Source organism: Bos mutus, chromosome 10 (assembly GCF_027580195.1).
Source record: "Bos mutus isolate GX-2022 chromosome 10, NWIPB_WYAK_1.1, whole genome shotgun sequence".
NCBI classification, from domain to species: domain Eukaryota; kingdom Metazoa; phylum Chordata; class Mammalia; order Artiodactyla; family Bovidae; genus Bos; species Bos mutus.
This window is the reverse complement of record NC_091626.1, coordinates 58,716,662-58,737,241: the sequence shown is the minus strand read 5'-3', so window position 1 is coordinate 58,737,241 and position 20,580 is coordinate 58,716,662. Positions and strand designations below refer to the sequence as shown.

Sequence of the window (20,580 nt, the reverse complement as noted above, 5' to 3'; positions counted from 1 at the left end):
AAAAAGAAAGAAGCAAGAGTAAAGATTAATAAAACTAAAAGCTGGTTCTTTGAGAAGATAAATAAAATTGACAAACCTTTAGACAGACTCATTAAGAAAGAAGAGAGAAGAATCAAATCAACCAAATTAGAAACAAAAAAGGAGAGGTTACAACAGGCAATGCAGCAATACAAAGGATTTTAAGAGACTATTATGAACAACTATATGACAATAAAATGGATAACCTGGAAGAAATGGACAGATTCTTAGAAAAATTCAATCTTCCAAGACTGAACCAAGAAGAAATAGAAATTATGAACAACCCCATTACAAGCACTGAAATTGAAGCTGTGATCAAAAATCTCCCAAAAAACAAAAGCCCAGGACCAGATGGCTTCACAGGAGAATTTCATCAAACATATAGAGAAGAGCTCATGACTATAAAACTCTGTCAAAAAATTGCAGAGGAAGAAACATTTCTAAACTCATTCTACATGGCCACCATCACCCTGATACCAAAACCAGACAAAGACAACACACACACACACACACACACAAAAACTATAGGTCAATATCACTAATGAACATAGATGCAAAAATCCTCAACAAAATTTTAGCAAATAGAATTCAGCAGCACATTAAAACACTCACACACCATGATCAAGTTGGGTTTATTCCAGGAATGCAAGGATTCTTCAATATATGCAAATTAATCAGTGTGATACACCATATTAACAAATTGAAAGATAAAAATCATATGGTAAGCTCAATAGATGCAGAAAAAAGCCTTTGACAAAATTCAGCACCCATTTATGATTAAAACTCTTCAAAAAATGGGCATAGAAGGAACCTACCTCAACATAGTAAAGGCCATATATGATAAGCCTAGAGCAAACATTATTCTCAATGATGAAAAACTGAAAGCATTCCCCCTAAAATCAGGAACAAGACAAGGGTGTCCACTTTCACCACTGTTATTCAACATAGTTTTGGAAGTCCTAGCTACAGCAGTCAAAGAAGAAAAAGAAATAAAAGGAATCCAGACTGGAAAAGAAGAAAAGCTCTCACTATTTGCAGATGACATGATACTGTACGTAGGAGACCCTAAGGATAGTATCAGAAAATTACTAGAACTAATCAGTGAATTTAGCAAAGTTGCAGGATACAAAATCAATACACAGAAATCATTTGCCTTTCTATACACTAACCATGAAAAATCAGAAAGAGAAATTAAGGAATCAATCCCATTCACCATTGCAACAAAAATAATTAATCTAGGAATAAACTTACCTAAGGAGACAAAAGAACTGTACACAGAAAATTATAAGACACTAATGAAAGAAATCAAAGATGACATAAACAGATGGAGAAATATTCCATGTTCCTGGGTAAGAAGAATGATTATTGTGAAAATGACTATACTACCAAACACAATCTACAGATTCAGTGCGATCCCTATCAAATGGCATTTTTCACAGAACTAGAACAAAAAATTTCACAATTCATGTTGAAACACAAAAGACCCCGAATAGCCAAAATAGTCTTGAGAGAGAAGAATGGAGTGGGAGGAATCAACCTTCCTGACTTCAGATTATACTACAAAGCCACAGACATCAAGACACTGTGGTACTGGCAGAGAAACAGAAATACAGATTAATGGAACAAGATAGAAAGCCCAGAAATAAACCCATGCACCTATGGGTACCTTGTTTTTGACAAAAGAGGCAAGAATATACAATGGGGCAAAGACAGCCTCTTCAATAAATGGTGCTGGGAAAACTGGACAGCTACATGTAAAACAATGAAATTAGAACACTTCCTAACACCATACACAAAGATAAACTCAAAATGGATTAAAGACCTAAATGTAAGACCAGAACCCATAAAACTCTTAGAGGAAAACATAGGCAGAACACTCGATGACATAAATCAAAGCAAGATCCTCTATGACCCACCTCCTAGAGTAACAGAAATAAAAACAAAAATAAGCAAGTGGGACCTGATTAAACTTAAAAGCTTTTGCACAGAAAAGGAAACTATAAGCAAGGTGAAAAAACAACCCTCAGAATGGGAGAAAATAATAGCAAATGAAACAACTGACAAAGGATTAATTTCCAAAATATATAAGCAGCTCATACAACTCAATGCCAGAAAAGCAAACAACCCAATCAAAAAGTGGGAACAAGACCTAAACAGACATTTCCTCAAAGAAGACATACAGATAACCAATAAACACATGAAAAGATGCTCAACATTGCTCATTATTAGAGAAATGCAAATCAAAACTACAATAAGATATCACCTCACACCAGTCAGAATGACCATCACCAAAAAGTCTACAAACAATAAATGCTGAAGAGGGTGTGGAGAAAAGGGAACGCTCTTGCACTATTGGTGGGAATATAGATTGATACAACCACTGTGGAAGACGGTATGGAGATTCCTTGAAAAGCTAGGAATAAATGGCCATTTATCCACCATATGGCTGGCAATCCCACTCCTAGGCATATACCCTGAGGAAACCAAAATTGAAAAAGACACATGTATTCCATTGTTCATTGCAGCACTATTTACAATAGCTAGAACATGAAAGCAAGCTAGATGTCCATCAACAGATGAATGGATAAAGAAGTTGTGGTCCATATATACAATGGAATATTACTCAGCCATAAAAAGGAATGCCTTTGAGTCAGTTCTGATGAGGTGGGTGAACCTAGAACCTATTATACTGAGTGAAGTGAGTCAGAAAGAGAAAGATAAATATTGTATTCTAACACATATATATGCAATCTAGAAGAATGGTACTAAAGAACTTATATATAGGCAGCAGTGGAGAAACAGACATAGAGAATAGGCTTATGGACATGGGGAGAGGGGAGGAGAGGGTGAGATGTATGGAAAAAGTAACATGGAAACTTACATTATCATATGTAAAATAGATAGCCAACAGAAATTTGTTGTATGGCTAAGGAGACTCAAACAGGGTCTCTGTATCAACCTAGAGGGGTGGGATGGGGCAGGAGATGGGAGGGAGGTTGAAAAGGGAGGGGTTATATGTATACCTAAGGCTGATTCATGTTGAGATTTAAAAGAAAACAACAAAATTATGTAAAGCATTTATCCTTCAATTACAAAAATAAATAAAAAGAAAAAGAAATTACCTAGAGAGAGACTGAACTGCAAATTGGAGACAGCTGTTTACCTGAAAAGAACCACTTAATAGGGTTGCCAGGATTTCTCAGGTTTTTTGTTTGGGATCATCAACAAGAGACGTCTGATTCTATTTAGGTCTGTGTTTGGTTTAGCTGGCCAGCTTGAAAGGTTGGGCTGCTATCATATACCACCAATGGGACTCCTTATCCAGCCAACAAAATGTGGCCTGCTGAGAACAAAGGGATGGTGGGGTTCAAAGTCAGGTCTCCTGGTTTGTGTTCTACTGAGTGTTTCCTTCATGTGGCTTAATGCATTCTGATATTCCCTCATCAACCAATGAGGGTATGTTCCTACAATGTATCATGGTTGAGAATGTCATGATTGGAAAAACTAAGACCTCATTGTAAATGAGAATTAAAGAGGAGGAATAAAAGTGATGACATATTCCTTTTCATAAGAACATAAATGAATAACTCAGTAAATAAGTAAATATTCTTCAGGTATCTGCTCTCCAAAGCGTTAAACCTGCTTTAGTAACACTTTCTTTACCTGTTGAAGAAATATGACTGCTACATATCCACCTGCACAGGCAGTCACTCACAAACTCTGTGTGAGGGAGACAGAGCCACTGTTTAAAGTTTTCCATCAATAAGGACTGTTTTCTTATGGACACTTCAGTTCAGTTCAGTCGCTCAGTCGTGTCCAACTCTTTGTGACCTCATGAATCGCAGCACACCTGGCCTCCCTGTCTATTACCAACTCCTGGAGTTTACCCAAACTCATGTGCATCGAGTTGATGACATCCAGCCATCTCATCCTCTGTCGTCCCCTTCTCCTCCTGCCCCCAATCCCTCCCAGCATCAGGGTCTTCTCCAATGAGTCAACTCTTCGCATGAGGTGGCCAAAGTATTGGAGTTTCAGCTTCAGCATCAGTCCTTCCAATGAACACCCAGGATTGATCTCCTTTAGGATGGACTGGCTGGATCTCTTTGCAGTCCAAGAGACTCAAGAGTCTTCTCCAACACCACAGTTCAAAAGCATCAATTCTTCAGCACTCAGCTTTCTTCACAGCCCAACTCTCACGTCCATACATGACCACAGGAAAAACCATAGTCTTGACTAGATTGACCTTTGTTGGCAAAGTAATGTCTCTGCTTTTGAATATGCTATCTAGGTTGGTCATAACTTTCCTTCCAAGGAGTAAGCATCTGTTAATTTCAGGGCTGCAATCACCATCTGCAGTGATTTTGGAGCCCCCAATAATAAAGTCTGACACTGTTTCCACTGTTTCCCCATCTATGTCCCATGAAGTGATGGGACCAGATGCCATGACCTTCGTTTTCTGAATGTTGAGCTTTAAGCCAACTTTTTCACTCTCCACTTTCACTTTCATCAAGAGGCTTTTTAGTTTCTCTTCACTTTCTGCCATAAGGGTGGTATCATCTGCATATCTGAGGTTATTGATATTTCTCCCGGTAATCTTGATTCCAGCTTGTGCTTCTTCCAGCCCAGTGTTTCTCATGATGTACTCTGCATATAAGTTAAATAAGCAGGGTGACAATATACAGCCTTGATGGACTCCTTTTCCTATTTGGAACCAGTCTGTTGTTCCATGTCCAGTTCTAACTGTTGCTTCCTGACCTGCATATAGGTTTCTCAGGAGGCAGGTCAGGTGGTCTGGAATTTCCATCTCTTTCAAAATTTTCCACAGTTTATTGTGATCCACACAGTCAAAGGCTTTGGCATGGACACTTCAAACATGCATAAAGAGAGCCATCACTGCAATGAACTCTGGCAAACCCAACACTCAGATTCAACACTTAAGATTTGCCATACTTGCTTTATCTGGCCCTTTTTTCTTTGCTGAAGCATTTTAAATCAAATTTCAGACATTGTATCATATCTTCCACACATATTTCATGTTCAGTAGCAACTAAATGCCTGGTGCACTCACACTATCCCCTTGTTTCCTTTTCAAGGCCATTCAGAAAGGTTTTGTGATATTTTGTTGTGTTTTCTGGACTGGCTGTGTAGCGCAAACTGGTTTTTCCCTTTCTGTTCTACTCCCATAGACATGCCCTGGACCATATGATCCAGGAAGATATGAATCAAGAAATGAGGCTGCATAATTTAAGAAGAATGCCCCCAAACTCACATACAAAATAATAATAATACAAGGATTTAAACTTATGGATATACAAATATAAAACAGAACTATCTTTTTTTTTTAACCAGTTAAATAGTGTGATTTTATTTTCTTTCCTTTTTTTATTTTTTATCAGCGAATACTTTACAATGTTGCATTGGTTTCTGCTGCACAATAATGAGAATGAGCCATAACCACACATTTATCCCCTACCTCCTGAGCTCACCTCCCACTCCTCACCATCCCACCCCTCTAAGTCATCACAGAGCACCAGGCTGGGCTCCCTGTGTTATATAGCTGCTTCCCAAAACAGAACTACCTTTGAAAAAAAAAAAAACTAAGTTGGGCAAAGAGTCTTTTGCCAAGTTGCTATTTCTTCTTGATCCCAGCATAATTCAGTGGTGGTAGCATCCTGGCTTTTATTTTTAAGTCATTTTGAATAGAAGGGAGATTGTTAAACCCAACCTCTAAGCTGTTGTATCTGAGGACCCTGCGTACTGAAATCATTGCTTCCGCAATAGCTTCCTCCATCTCGGCAGTGGGAGAGTTAAACTGTTAGCCACACAAACCCTTACTTCTTGCTGTAGCATATGGCTAAGTGGGAATTTTTCTGTAGGTTCTTTATTATCCCACAGCCAATGTGAGATTAGCTTTACAAGTTGGGTTATAACCTTTACAGCTTCTATGTCGGGATCCGTTAACAAGATCATAAAGATCTTGCTAACAGATGAGGCCGACGTGCCCCGTGTTCAGCTCTGGTAATGACCAAATTGATTTTATCAGAGGTGTTTAAAAGGGCCATTTTAACTTTGCTATTGATTGCCTGACCTCTGCTGTGGGTGCTGGGGTCCGTATGTGTTCTCTCCCCATCTCACTCTTTTGTATGGAGCCTTCCGGTTTCTCCTCACCTGTGCAAAACATTTCCTGTGCTTTTAAACCATCTCATTTAGCACTTGCCTCACCATCTGTATTCCCCTTGTGCCCTCTGTACATTTCTGGAGGACTAAGCTTTGGGGTCACAGTTGGTAAACTAGACACATGGCTTTTGGGAGCCATCTTCATCCACTGAACAAATTTTCTCAAGATCCTCCTTTGTGCCAGGGACCATTCTAAGCACTGAAAAGCGCAGTGGTAAATCAAGAACACGAAGTTCCTGCCTGCAAGAGCTGACATTGTTGGAAAGGCACCCAACAATCATTTGATATACTGCCAGAAGAGAAATACTGTGAAGAAAGGTAAAAGCAAAGTGAAGAATGGGGCAGGGAACACAATTCTGGGTGAGCTGGTCAGGGTGCATCCTGGGAGGAAGTGGCCTGTGAGTGGAGATAGGAATGGTTGTGATGGAGGGGTCAGGAGGAAAACTGAACCAGGCAGAGAGAGTCATAAGCATAAAGGACTTAAGACCAGAGCAAGCTCAGTGCTTTAGAGAAAAATCCAAGAAGGCCAGTGTAGAGGAGTGACCTAGGCCAGGCAGAGGGTAGAGGACGTGAGGTGGAGAACCAGGTGGGCTGGGTCCTGGAAGACCTGGACCTCAAATTCCTGCAGGAGACTTACATGCTCTTATTAATAGCTGAAAATTTCAGTCTGGCCTTAGTGACACTTCTCAGTGATGCTGGTGGTACTGCTGAGGTATCTTGTGCAACTGTGGGCAGACTCAGAGGCTACAGAGCTGAGCACTGTTCTCTGTTCTGCTTCTCATTGGTCAGTTGACTTGGAACTCATCACCTAATAGCTCTCAGGCCCTAAAGTTTCTGAGTCCTTATCCAGGGAGAGATACAGTTTCTTGAAACTCTTCTGGATCTAACATTTGGTGGTTCTAAACTGTAAATAAGAGTTACTTCATAATCAGATGTATTTCTTAGGATAAAGCCTAAAAACTGCTGTAGCTAAGAGACCCAAGAACACAGTGGCATCTGTGAGAAGGAGATTTGCTTCTCTCATCTGTGGGGTGTCAGCCAATGGAGGCTGCTAGGGAAGCCCAGCTCATGAGCTCCAGGGTCCTGCCTCCAAAGATGGCCCTTCCCCCATGGTTGGAGTTGGGTCATGGCTAATGCAGGTTCCAGTCTGTGCGAAGAGAGAGAGAGGAGATCTGGGTGAGCAGCTTCCTTCATTTCCTTTTAAGTGACATGGGCGTTACACATCCAGTGCTTGAGGAGAACCTAGTATGGTGGCCGTTTCCCAGCCCAAAGGGACTCTGGGAAATGCAATCTCTAACTGGCCCTCTGTTCACCCATCTCAAATGCACCTGCTGTGGAAGATTGCAGAATGGGTTTGAAGGGGTAGCAGGAAAACTGCCCTATCTTGTTTTAGGAAAATCCAGCGTATTGTCATGATTCCTTAAACTCTTAAAATTTTGTGGACCTTTGTATTAATTCCTGGAGCTGCTGTAACCAATTGCCACAAACTGGGTGGCTTAAAACAGCAGATATGTATTCTGTCACAGTTAGGGTTGCTGAAAGTCCAAAATTAGCAGGGGCATGCTCCTTCTGAAGGCTCTAGGGAAGAATTTCTGGAAGCTTCTGTTCCAGCTTCTGGTAGGTACTGGCAATCCTTAGCATGCTTTGCCTTGTAGCTACATCACTTCCATCTCTGCCTCCATCTTCACATGACCTTCTCTGTGTGTCTTCTGAGTCACTGGATCAAAATCCCCCTTTCTCTCTCTCTCTCTCTCTCTCTCTCTCTTTTTAAATTATTTATTTGGCTGCATTGGGTCTTAGTTGTGGATCTTCAATCTTATTTGCAGTGTGTGGGATCTGGTTTCCTGACCAGGGATATAACCCAGGCCCCCCTGCATTGTTACTGTAGAGTCTTAGCCATGGGACCACCAGGGAAGTCCTCTCCTTTCTCTTACAAAGACAGCAGTCACTAGACTGAAGGCCCACCTTAATCGAATATGACCAAGAATATGTAATCTTGATTACATCTGTGTAAAGACCCAATTTCCAAATAAGGTCGCATTCATGTATTAGGACTTGACCATATCTTCTTGGGAGATATAGCTCAAGTCATTACAACCTTCTTAAGACTAGGGGGGAAAAAAGATGGAAGAAAGACGGAAGGATGGAGGGAGGAAGGCTGGATAAAAAAATTCAGCAGAGAATAGCTGCGTTAACTGAGATCAAACAAATTATAACAAAGTATATCAGTCTCAAAAAGAACCCATAGTTTACTCTGAAGCATGGTGCCACCTTAATGCCTCAATCCAGGGTCATATAGGCCCTTTTTCCTTTCTTCTTCTATGGGGTCATTCCAGTGCATTGGTGTAAGATACCTAGTTTAGGTAATGGAATTCAGGAACTATCAACAGCTCTCAGCTTTGTGGTGTGTACACTTTTGTTGATCATAGAAGCCCCACAAAGAAGATATTCTTACCTTCACCCCACAGATATTGAAACTGAAGCTCAGACTAAGAAACTCGCCTAAAGTGAAATGACTTCACTGATGATGGTGAAGCCAGGCTTGCAGCCTGGGTCCTTCTGTTGTCAAAGATTGATCACATTACACGGTGTTTGAATCCCAGAGACTCTCAGGGCATACTCACGAAAGGGCCACCTCTTACCTTGAGGAATTTGTGAACAGTGTCTGAGGTCACACCTGCTCTGCAGAGATCTCCACAAACTTATGGGGGCCTGAGTGTTAGAATGTGCTAATAGCACAGTCGGATACCCTTGGTGATCAGGATAAACAAAATCTCTATTAAATAGCTAAAGGATGCTTGTTTGCCCAGGAGTCAAGATTTGTTCAATATCAGAGTCCAAGTTTCTCACTGCATTCTAGAACATTATGTAAAATACACTGAACTTAAAAAGTGTTATTTTTCAGAACTTCATCAGCATATTGATTGGTGATTTGATTACTACTTTACAAAGTCCAAATGACCCTTTAAAAATAAATTTATTTATTTAATTGTCTGTGTTGGGGTTTAGTTGCTCCTTGTCCTGTGGGATCTTAGTTCCTCGACCAAGCATCAACCCATCCTCCCCTGCATTGCAAGGCGGATTCTTAACCACTGGACCATCAGGAAAGTGAAGTCCCTCAGTCGTGTCCGATTCTTTGCGACCCCATGGACTGTAGCCTACCAGGCTCCTCTGCCCATGGGATTTTCCAGGCAATAGTACTGGAGTGGATTGCCATTTCCTTCTCCAGGGGATCTTCCCAACCCAGGGATCGAACCCGGGTCTCCCGCGTTGTAGACAGACGCTTTACCGTCTGAGCCACCAGGGACAACCAGGGAAGTCCCTCAATTGACCCTTGAACAGCATGAGTTTGAACTGCAGGTCCACTTACAGGTAGATATTTTTCAATACTAAAGGCTGCAGTATTATGCAGTCCGGTGTTAGGTAGAAACCATAGAAGTGGAGGAAGCACAGATATGGAGGACTAACAGGGCCAACTATAAGTTATATGTGGTTTAACCCTGAGTTGTTCAAGGGTCAGATGTACTATGAGATTGCCCATCACCATGGGGCCTCCTATAGTTGCCAGCTATGCCATCACACATACACTAAAGGCTGCAGATAGAATTTCCTGTAATGTATAATACAGTTAGTAGTTGCCATAAGAAACTTGGTCTCCTACTGGTCTCAGAGAGGTGATGTTTGTGATACTAAAAACCAGTATTGTCACGTTTCCATTCATAGTTTCATTTTAATGATGACTGTTCTTTATTATTAAAATTTTATTTGTGGGGCTTTATTATAGGTACTTTAGAAAAATATAAACAATGAAGATTAAATAATAATCATTGTTAATTTCTCCACTCAAAAATAACCAGTGTTATTAATTTTGTGTATATTTTTTAGTCTTCTCTTAAGACATCTTTCTATGTGATTAAGTTTTCATTATTTTAATGATAGTAGGGTATTCCATTATGTAAACACACATTTTTTAAAGTTTAACTCATCAGCTACTATTGACATTTGAGTTGTTCCCCCCTCATGTTTTACTAATGGAAACAATGTTGTGATGAAAATCCATACTTACTTCCTAAGCCTACATTTCCAGTAGTTGAATTGCCAGATGAAAAAGAAAAAAAAAAAATTTTCCTTGTTTCAGAGATGAGGAAACTGAGGCTCAAGAGAGATTAAGTATTTTGGCCAAACTCACACAGCTGGCAGGTGACAGAGCTTGACCTGGGATCCAGTTTTCTTGACTCTAAATCTCATATGGGAAAAGAGTTTCTGCGTCTACTCTAATAATGATCATACTCTACCAGTTCTGTGAATGCAAAGTATATGCCCTGGTGGCTGCTTCTTGAATTGTCACCTAGCAGTGGTCAATCCAGACAAACTGCCAAAAATTGTACTCAGAGGAGAAGAGAAAGGCTATGTAGTTGACTTAACTGGATTTTTCATCTTTCTTCAAGATGATGATAATGTTAACATTTTTCAAAACCTTTATAGACTCTTGGTATCCTATATATTCAGGAATAACTGAAGCCATCTCTCCATTTCTGAATATTCATTTGATATCCGTCATTGAATTCTGGAGTTTTTAGTTCTGAGAGTGGAGCTCCTTTCCTCCAGATTTAGAACCACATTCTCCTTGTTTCCACTTCATTAGATTCCCTCTCCTTTCTAGGTGAGTCAGCACATGAGTAAACATGTGGAATTGTTTCCTCATCTGACATACCCAATATACCCTTGCTCTATCCATACTTCTCACAGTAGTAGCAAACTGGTTTGAGGTGGCTGCAGACCACGTGAGATTTCTTCCATCATTACTTGCCTTGACCTGATATGCTGACCACAAAACATGGTCCATGGAATATGATTGTGTTAAGTATACAAAGACATACATAATATATGAGAAGTATCCATATACAAGGACATAATATATGAGAAGCCTGACTTGCTTTGGGGCCCCAACTTCATCACCTTTGATGATGAAGCAACCAACTAACTCTGGTAGCTTCTAAATTGTGGGCTTTAAAGCTGTGACCATGAGTCTGATAGCATCCAGACAAGTCTCCTACAGACCGTACAAGTCAGTACTTGACCTGTTAGTGGCAAAGATAAGCAATTTCAACAGGTTTCATAGGCATATAAGGAAAGCATTTGCTGGGAAAGCATGGTAAAAGCTGCTGAATTTTACCTGCGTTGGATCATTCACTTATAAGCTAAAACTACTCAATTTCAGAAGGCTCAGCTGTAAGTGTTAACCGTTGTCCATTCATATCTCTGCCTAGAGCCAAGATCAAATTTAAGTCATCGGAGTAATATCTAATGGGTAGCTCCATTTTCAGGATAGAGACTTGATAAAAGGAAATAAATTTGAAAGAATAAAGATTCCTATTATTCTTACTGTCCACTAGTACTAATCATACATTTGGCACCAGCAAGCCATAAGAGGAGAAATTACCCTCCTTAGGTATGGGCTTTTCATAATGCACTGAATGACCATCTCAAAGAGAGAAGACGGATGTTTCCCAAATATGTTTAGTCTCAAAATTTCTCTCTAGGATAGACGATGGTCTCTTTATGTTACTTTCGCTGGGGGACCAGGAATAAGGTTTTGTCCTTGGAACTGTTTTGTCAAAGATAAAGGCAGGACTTGAAAGCAAGCATAACTCTGTCCTGCCTGCCCAAAATTAAAAGATATTTCTGGGCACATATGTCAGGAAATACGACCTAGAGATGAAGGGCAATAATAAGAATTTTTTTTCATTCAAAAAACAGAAAAAAAATTTCTCTTATTCATTCCCATAATCGTTTTTCAAACTAAACTGTAAATTTATGTGTGTGTGTGTATTGTAAAATGTACCTTGATTGGTAAAAGAACTGAAGTTTTATTATAAAAATTACTCAACCTGGGCTCAGATCTAACAGAAAAGAAACTTCACATTAAAGTATTATTTATTATCATAATTAGTATTTCTGCTGATTTTAAAGGCTTTTTAATGCAATTACAAAACGTTTGATTGTCGTAACATTGCTAACGCTTTGTTGCCTTCCTCACGTTGTCCTTGGTCCCCACAACCCTGGCGCATAATTTATTTCTCTTTTGAGTGAACCCTAAGCATTAGTGTCCATTAAGAAATTTTAAAACAAAGTCCAGAGATTACTTGGAGCACTTTCAGTAATATGTACTGATTATCATTAATAGCTCTTCTGTCCTAGGCAAGGACGTTGTTTTGTAAAATCATTTTGTTTGGCCGAGACCTTCTCGGGCTGTGCTCCTGTTCTGAATCCTATGTTGATTCTGCCCTCCTTAGTGTGGAATGGAACAAGCTCACAGGACAAGTCAGAATGGGTGACAGTGGGCCAGATGCCAGCACAAAGTGATATGTTTTCTTTATGAAACAGTTGTTAGCCATTCAAAAAAAAATCCTACATGCTGGGCCTTGTTTCTTATTTCATGTTCTTATGCTACGTATAGATCGCTGTTTTAACTACCAGCTCCTTATGATGAGGAAGTGAAAGAGAAGTACAGGAGGGAGCAGGTGGACCAGACGATCTCAACCTTATCACAATGCTTGTTGATAATATGGCAGAAGGGAGCCCTAATTTTCCAGATTGTATTTTGAAAGTTCTGCCCGAGCTCTCAAATATTTATTTACCAGATTATCCACCCATTAAACAGTGGTGCTCTAATGGGCATTGCCTGAGTTCCCCACCCCCCTACCAGGGATTGTTCTCTGTTTATCCAGTGCAGAGTATCTGCAATTAAAAACATCTTTAGTAGGAAAGAGGCACTATACTGTGCATCACATGTGAATTACATTATTTAAGTCTTACTATAAACCTAGCACTGAGAATTTTATTCCCATTTTATGGATAAGAAAACAGAGGTTCAAGAGACAAGCCATTTTCCCAAGACCACAGCTTAAACAATAGGCATCTTATTTAACTCAGGCATCTCATGAGGAGGGATAATGAATATTGCAAAGGCCTTTGTATTTGGAGCCCTCCTTTTCTAGAAATAAAACCAAGAGTCAGTGTGCTGGGGTCACTGTAGACACATGAAACAAGCTGGCCCAGTAAAAATTTTGTAAATTATCTTTCGGCACCTCTTTTCCTCCCCACCATACACAGCCACTTGAAATAGGGAAACATTGATATATTTAAAAATAAAAAGAAGAAAAGACAAATTCCACAATATCTTATTTTTTTTTAATTGGAGTATACCTAGATAATATATTGAAAAGCAGAGACATTACTTTGCCAACAAAGGTCCGTCTAGTCAAGGCTATGGTTTTTCCTGTGGTCATGTATGGATGTGAGAGTTGGACTGTGAAGAAAGCTGAGCGCCGAAGAATTGATGCTTTTGAACTGTGGTGTTGGAGAAGACTCTTGAGAGTCCCTTGGACTGCAAGGAGATCCAACCAGTCCATCCTAAAGGAGATCAGTCCTGGGTGTTCTTTGGAAGGACTGATGCTGAGGCTGAAACTCCAATATTTTGGCCACCTCATGCGAAGAGTTGACTCACTGGAAAAGACCCTGATGCTGGGAGGGATTGGGGGCAGGAGGAGAAGGGGACGACAGAGGATGAGATGGCTGGATGGCATCACCGACTCGATGGACATGAGTTTGGGTAAACTCCAGGAATTGATGGACAGAGAGGCCTGGCGTGCTGTGATTCATGGGTCTCAAGCAGTCGGACATGACTGAGCAACTGAACTGAACTGAACTGAATAGTTGATTTACAATGTTGTGTTTCAATTATACAGCAAAGTGATTCAGATATGTATAGATATATGTAGATATACATGTATATTTTTTCAAATTATTTTTATTATAGGTTATTTCAAGATATTGAATGTAGTTCCCTGTGCTAAACAGTAGGTCCTTGTTGTTTATCTCTTTTATATATGATAGCATATCTGTTATTTCAGCTATTTTTTGTTGTGTTTGCTTTTCCTTTTGTTTTTTATTCTAACACAGACCTTATCCATGTTGCGAATATCTCTATCTCAACAATTATTATCTCATCATGAGGGAGTCTCACAAATGCCAGTATGGTAATTGGCATGTCTGGAGAGGAGGAAAGATGCCATTTCTTACAAAAAAAAAAAGTTAAACTTGATACCATTGCCTGGAAACCAAGAGACAATAAGAAGTCCATGGAGGAATTTAATTGGTCAAAGACTTGGCACCAAGGGGGTATATCAGATTTCATTCCTCGAGTACGCTGCTCCATGATAACTGTAACTCTGAAATTACTGATAACCATGACAGTGATGAATCTGTGGTATTTTCATGACATTTCCTTTTCATTACTCTGAAGTGTGGTCGGCTAAATAGAGTCAAGGAATCTTGCTGTGTTAGAAGTTCTATTTCCAGTTTTTTAAGGAATCTCCACACTGTTCTCCATAGTGGCTGTACTAGTTTGCATTCCCACCAACAGTGTAAGAGGGTTCCCTTTTCTCGAAGATTTGGGAGAATGGCATTGAAACATGTATAATATCATGTATGAAATGAGTTGCCAGTCCAGGTTCAATGCACGATACTGGATGCTTGGGGCTGGTGCACTGGGACGACCCAGGGGGATGGTATGGGGAGGGAGGAAGGAGGAGGGTTCAGGATGGGGAACACATGTATACCTGTGGCGGATTCATTTCAATATTTGGCAAAACTAATACAATTTTGTAAAGTTTAAAAAAAAAAAAAAAAAAAGTTCTAGTTTGGGAAGAGTTGTTGTGGAGATTTTTTTGCCCTTAGTTTTAAGGATATTAATTGGCAATTTAAAATTGTTATCACACTGTTAAGTTAGAAATTACTCTAAAGCATTACCTAGGGATGTTTTTCTCTCTCCCCCCCTCTCTCTCTGTCTCTCTCTCTCTCTCTCACACACACACACGCACACATATAAAATGAGCAGGGTAAGATTATAAGGAGTCTCACAATTTTATCAAAAGGTACCATTTTTCTCTAGCCCAGATAATTTTAAAATATCACCCAAAAGAAGTGTATCTTTTCCTTATATAACCTTTTGTGGATACTGCCTTCTTTCTTCTTTGGTTTTTAAAGGTAAAAAGAAGAAAAGTTTCAGGGGGTTGCCTTTGATTGTGAGCTACATTAGATTTTTTTCGCAGTGAGAAATAGACCTGGCAGCCTGTTGCATAGAGGAAGTTTGGTTTGATAGCTTGAAAGCAGGGCAAGGAGTCACTGATCAAGACACTAGAAGGGAAATCAAGAAATCGTGTAGTTCAGCTATCTCATTCTACAGATGAAAAAACTAAGCCCCAGAGAAGTTAAATGACTTTCCCAAATCATCCAGCAAGGTCACTTTTGGCTCAGGGTGTATGAGTGGTCTGTGTTTAGAAAGTTAGTTCCAGGTTCCAGCCATCATTCTTCCACAACTCCATGAAGTCCCAATCTCTGTAGAGCGCATGCCTCTGCAGATCTCTGGGGAAGGATATCGCCGTCACTTCCCAGACGTTGGGAAGTGGATCAAAGCCTTCACAACATCTGGACTTGGTTTGACATGCTTTGGTGGTACTGATCCAAGTCCTTTGTCCACGCAGGCCAACTGCCCATGTGCAAGTATCTTCCCTTGATTTTAGAGAGTAAAATCCAGTGGAGTTTGGGATCTAGAATAAGAGTCCACTTACTTCTAGAAACTTAGTTCTCTGTCTTACGCTCATCAGATACACACTTTGAAGTCAGAGCCCTTGATCTGATAACCAGTATGAAACCCAGGATACCATAAGAAGCTAAGGCATAACTTTTGGTAGAACATTCTAATTCATCTTTGTTAAAGCAAGACTGTGTGGGTTGCCCATCCTTTATTGAAGTTAATAATTAACATTTATATCACACTTCCCACTATGTAAAGCTCTTTACACATTTTTATTTTATTTTGACTTTCACAACAGCCTTTTGAGTATTATTCTGATTATACGCAATTGTAGAGACCGGAGAAGTGAAGTAACTTGCCCAGGGTCTCTGCCAAGTGAAGAAAAGTGGATGGACTAAGAACCTAAGTTCAGGTCAGCTGGACTCCAAATCCAGTTATCTTAAAAGCTACCTTGGGACTTCTCTGGTGGTCCAGTGGTTAAGAATCTGCCTAGGGGACTTAGGTTCAATCCCTGGTCTAGGAACTAATGTCTCACATGCCAGAGGGCAATGATGGCTACACACAATAGCTACACAGCCCGTACATTCTGAAACCTGTGGGCCCAGCTAGAGAGAAGCCCACATGCCACAGCGAAAGGTCCCACAAACCACAACTAAGACCCAATGCAGCCAAAAATGAATAAATAATTTTTTTTAAGTTGCCTTTAAAAAGTCTATTCTTTTTCACTTCTAGGTTGAATTAGAGCTGTTTTTCTCTTAAACACTCATAATTTATCTTTAGAAAACCCAACTATCCTGGAATTCTTGATTGAGTCACTGCTGGGAGCGTTAGGTTTGAAAAAGGCTTACCCCTTCCACCTGAGAACAAAGATGGGCAACATAGATGGCCTTGATCTCAGGGATGATAAGCTCTATAGCAAGAAAGACAGGGATCTTGCAGCCTCTGAGGAAATGACAAGAAAGCAAAATGGAAGACCAGCCAACCCATTTAAGGGAGGGGGTGATGAAGAAATGGCTGCTGGTCAGAAGCCAGGGTACACAGGCCTCTCAAGGATTTATTTCACCCAAGCACTGGTGGGGCTTCGTGGCTTAGCTAAGGCTGGGGGACAGGGCCCTGTACATTTAAATTATTTATAGAGCTGATTGCTGAGTGATATGTTTTTGATGATAGCCATTCTGACCAGTGTGAAGTTATATTTCACTGTGATTTTGATATGCATTTCCCTGATGGTTACAATTTTGAGCATCTTTTCATATGCCTGTTGGCCATCTGCCTCTTCTCTTTAGAAAAATGTCTATTCAGGGCTTCTGCCCATTTTTAAATCGAGTTGTTTGCCTTTTTGATGTTGAATTGTATGAGCTGTTTACATATGTTAGATACTAACCCCTTATCAGTCGTATCATTTGCAGTGTTTTTTTCCCAGTAGGTAGGTTGTCTTTTCATTTTGTTGATGGTTTCCTTTCCTGTGCAAAAGCTTTTAAGTTCAGTTAGGTCCCATTTGTTTAGTTTTACTTTTATTTCCTTTGCTTTAGGAGACAGAGCCAAAAAGAATATTGCTACAATTTATGTAAAAGAGTGTTATGCCTATGTTTTCCTCTAGAAGTTTTATGGTTTCCAGTATTATATTTAGGTCTTTAATCCATTTTGAGTTTTAGTATATGTGTTAAGTGTTCTGATTTCATTCTTTTACAGGTAGCTGTCCAGTTTTCCCAGTAATGCTTATGGAAGAGACTATCTTTTCCCCATTGTATATTATTGCCTTCTCTGTCATAGATTCCTTCACCATAGTGTGTGGGTTTATTTCTGAGCGTTTTATCCTGTTCCACTGATCTGTATATATTTTGTGTGTGTGCCTATACCATACTGTTATGATTACTGTAGCTTTATAGTATTTTCTGAAGTCACAGAGCATGATCCCTCCAATTCCATTTTTCTTTCTCAAGGTTTGGCTGTTTCAGTCTTTTGTGTTTCCATATAAGTTTTTAAATTATTTGTTCTAGTTCTATGAAAAATGTCATTGGTATTTTGATAGGGATTCCATTGAAATCTGTAGATTGCCTTGGGTAGTATGATCATTTTAACAATATTATTTTTTCCAGTCCAAGAACATCATATATCTTTCCATCATTTTGTGTCATCTTCAATATCTTTCATCAGTGTCTTATAGTTTTCAAGTACCAGTCTTTTACTTCCTTAGAGAGCTTTAAATACATACCATGGATTCACTTCCCACCAGATATTAACTTTCCACAGAAAATTTTTATTGTCTTCATTAAACTTTCCAGAGTTCACACATTTGTGCAATGAGAAGAACATTTTCTCCTTTTTCCCCACTTCTATGGAGTCAGTTACTTTGAAGTACTGGAGCTTCTATAGAGAAAAGACTACTGTAAGACATTAGTGTGATCACAGTTGTTTTTAAGGAGATAAGAAGTAAGGAATTCCATGAAATTTTCTGATTGTTTCTTTAAATTTGTCTTTTATGTGTTCAAATTGTTTCAGTTCATTTTCCTATCCTATGAAAACAGAATTTTGACTTCATAATGGCTCTTAAGTTAAAAACAAAGGAAAAGAAAATTAAGTGTTATACACAGTTCTGTCTCTATACTTAGGAGTTGTAATGCATTTTAAAAGATATTACTTATGTGAGAGGGATGTGTTTTTTAAGCGTTTCTCCATAAAATTATATCTACTAATTTATTGGTATATTTTTCCTTGCTGTAATGAATATAATTTACACTTTATTTGTATAAGTTAGGGTTGCCAGATAAAATACAGGATGCTTAGTTACATTTGAATTTCAGATAAGTTATTAGTGTCTGAAATTTAAATGTAACCGGGAATCCTGTATTGTTTCTGCTAAATCTGGCAGCTCTTGTATAGATGTATCCCCCAGTTATTTATACTGATCACTAATTGGCAGTTTAAAAAAAAAAAAAGGCTGAGTTTGTGCTGTTGCAGAAGTCATACTTTCTTCTGGAGACAGATATGAGAAGTTTTAGCTCTGTGCTATTCTGATCGCAAAGACCAAGCAGTTTTCCTGGAAAGATTTTCAAAATCTATTATCATTATAATCGTCATGAAAATATTTGATGAGAACACTGCATCACACTGTATAATAAATTTAAGTAGAAAAGTCAAAGCAGTGGTATTTTCATCAGGCCTTTGGATGTCAGGAAAAATTGTTCCACACTCAGCGAATATAGATAGGTGCGTTTGGGGCTGTGTTAAATCCAATTGTGTGAAGGTTCTGAATAATCAGGAGTGACAGCATAAGCACTTTCTCTTCAAAGTGATTTTTACAGAAAGCATTATTTCCTAAGGAAAGTACACATATAGCTCTCATAATGCTGAAAGAGCACTCATATATCAATTTATTGGTGCTGGTGTCATGAGCTGGAGTTGCAAATGGTATTCAGATTTTCAATTTGACTCCCTGTTGCTGTTGGGAGAAGGTCCCTTCCCATGAAAAAGCTTATTTCAAAAACTCCTAAAACCCTTTGGTTAGTTCCCATGTGAGAGAGTCTTTAAGACTCTTTGCAGAGGGTTTTAACTTCACTCTGCAAAGCCAACTCAAACACTATGAAAAACAATAGTTTCGTTTTCCTCAATAAAAAGGGGGGGAAAAAGAATTTGAGTTGGGCTATGTAATTTCAGCTTCCCTAAATAAGTCCTTTGGAAAGTTGTGGGAGGAACAAGTGTATGATTTTGGTCTTGGCGCACAACTTTGGCACTCACTTTTTTTTTTTTAATGTCTACCATGGATTTTCACAACAGATTTCTTCCCTGTATGATACATCCCATAGCTAAGTAATAGGTCTGATGTGGGTGCCAAATTTTTCAATGAGGTTACTTTCTAGAGGAGGGTTAAATAGTTCTCTTAATAACTTAAAAGAAAAAAACACATTTAAGGTTTACCGCATTTCTTAGTCACAGGCTAAATGTTTTCAAGAGTTTTATGACTTTGAGCCTATTTCGTCTTAAGAATATCCCCCAAGAAGAATGAAGCATACAGAATTAATAAGTGGAACACTTCTGAAATGGCAGTAGCACTGTTTTCACTGAAGGATGCGTTCACATTATCTTTCTGAGGTCCTCATGTGCTGAATCTTGCCCAGCTCCATTCCTCACCTGCTCTCTGTAGAGCAGCTTGGAAGCCTCAGGGGTGCTGACTCATGAATCCCTCGTGTTTTCACGTGGTTTGTGTGCATTCTGCTGCCATTTGCAGAAGTAGCGTTCATCCCCCTTCTGACTTTAATGAGTACAGACAGAGAGGTCCACTTTGTGGATGTATTTTCCCTCCCCATTAAATGCTATGCTTCATGTAAGCAGCAAGAGTCATTTTCATTAAAAAGTAAACATGAAATCAATGGCCAGAGCAAATTAATTGCTCCGTGGCTCGGTTCATCTTGTCTGAGTAAGTTGGCATCACTCTCAAATATTTCTCTTCAATCTTTCCCACTTTACCTATAAACGTGATCATCTTCCCTTTTTAAAATCAAAAATAAGAGTCTTCCCTCACTGTTTAATCACTGTCTATGCTGCTATTTTTTTTTTTTTTTTTTTTACCACAGAATCTCTTAAGCCAGTAGGCAATGCTTGCTGGCCCCATGGTGAATGATTTCATTATGCTGGGGTAGATCCCGTGATGTTGTAGGTGAAATGAGAACTCATCTTCCCTCTCCATCCCCATCTGAACAAAATGTATTTCAGAGTACACTGGGAAGGATGTATGTTCTAAGAAATACACATAGGCCGCTTTCTCACCCTTGTCCTTGTTTCTT

At 39.3% G+C, this 20,580-nt stretch overlaps 1 protein-coding gene across 3 annotated transcripts in view; it reads left to right on the top strand.

Moving 5' to 3' along the window:
- RORA (RAR related orphan receptor A) overlaps positions 1 to 20,580 on the top strand; it is an 812,472-nt gene that overhangs the window by 587,779 nt on the left and 204,113 nt on the right. The gene's annotated exons all lie outside the window — the stretch shown is intronic.